Source organism: Helianthus annuus, chromosome 9 (assembly GCF_002127325.2).
Source record: "Helianthus annuus cultivar XRQ/B chromosome 9, HanXRQr2.0-SUNRISE, whole genome shotgun sequence".
NCBI classification, from domain to species: Eukaryota; Viridiplantae; Streptophyta; class Magnoliopsida; order Asterales; family Asteraceae; genus Helianthus; species Helianthus annuus.
The window spans coordinates 86,666,143-86,668,002 of NC_035441.2; positions in this window are offsets into that span (position 1 = coordinate 86,666,143).

Sequence of the window (1,860 nt, forward strand, 5' to 3'; positions counted from 1 at the left end):
TGTCTTCGCACGCGATGATTCGGCTAGTTATCTTGACTCGTAAACCCCCAAACTTGGTTTTTAAGAGCCTTGGGACATTTACCAACATGGTATGTCCTCGGATAACTTTGCGCTCAACCGAAAAGCCATGAAATTCGACGTTGACGCTTATAGTCCCTCAAGTACGGTTTTGGCCATAACTTTCTCATACGTTATCGAAACTTCACGAAATTTCTACCACATATTCTAGTGAGTATATTTTAGCATTATAAAGCTTCGGGTCTGCCAAAAGTTCACTCAGAGGTATAAATTCAACATGTTGATACTTTTGGCCCCTATAGTTTGTAATTCCTCACTTTTGTGCAATTTCCGCGTCGTATGATCCATGTACCATCCATTTAAGGTTATAAACATTATGTAGGGTTATCATAGAGTCTATTTATCCATTGTTGACACTTTGGACCCTTACGTTCCATAGTTTTCACTGTTTGTCACTTTTACATACCGAAACCTTATGACACGTGTCAAGACATTATTGGACGAAATTTTTCGAGGTGTTACATCCTCACCCCCTTAAAAGAAATATCGAACTCGAGATTTACTGAAACAAATGAGGATATTTCTCTTGCATCGTGGATTCCACTTCCCACGTATATTCGGGACCTCTACGGGCATCCCATTTGACCTTAACAATAGATATGTACTTCCTTCGAAGCTTTTTCACCTATCGATCCTCAATCAACAAAGGTTTTTCTACGAATTTCAAACTCTCATCTATGTGTATATCCGTATGCGGTATAACCAGTGATTCGTCAGCGAAACACTTCTTCAAATTACAGATGTGGAACACATTATGAATAGCGCTAAGCTCTTCAGGCAAGTTTAACTTATAAGCAACTGACCCGACACGTTCGATAATCTCGAAAGGTCCTATATATCTCGGGCTTAGCTTGCCTTTCATTCCAAATCGCATCACACCCTTCCAGGGCGATACTTTAAGCAATACTTTATCACCTACATCGAAGTGAAAATCCTTGCGCTTAGGATCCGCATAACTTTTCTGCCTGTCCCTGGCAGCTTTTAAACGATCGCGAATCTGCACGATCTTGTCTGTCGTTTCAAAAACGATATCTGGTCCTGACAACTGGACATCTCCAACTTCTGCCCAATAAATGGGCGATCTACACTTTCTACCGTATAAGGCCTCAAAAGGCGCAGCCTTTATGCTGGAATGGTAGCTATTGTTGTAGGAGAATTCAATCAGTGGTAGGTTCTTATCCCAACTACCACCCAAGTCGATCGCACATGCACGGAGCATGTCTTCCAAAGTTTGAATAGTACGCTCACTCTGACCATCAGTCTGAGGATGATAAGCCGTACTAAAATTCAAACGAGTGCCCAACGATTGTTGGAAACTCTTCCAAAAATGCGACGTATATCTAGTATCTCTATCGGAGATAATAGATATAGGTATACCATGTAACGCTACAATCTTATCGACATATAATTGAGCTAACATATCGGAGCTATACGTCTCCTTGATGGGTAGAAAATGAGCTGACTTCGTCAGTCTATCTACTATGACCCATATGGTATCATTTCCCTTTTTCGTCTTCAGCAACTTGGTGATGAAATCCATTGTCACCATTTCCCATTTCCACTTGGGAATTTCAGGTTGTTGAAGCAAACCTGACGGCTTCTGATGCTCAGCCTTGACTTGCGCACAAGTCAAACATTTAGCTACATGCTCAGCTACTGACTTTTTCAAACCAATCCACCAGTAGTTTGCTTTCAAATCCTGGTACATCTTATCAGCTCCAGGATGAACGGAATATTTAGAGCTGTGGGCTTCCTGGAGGATAACATCCCGAAGTCCTCCAT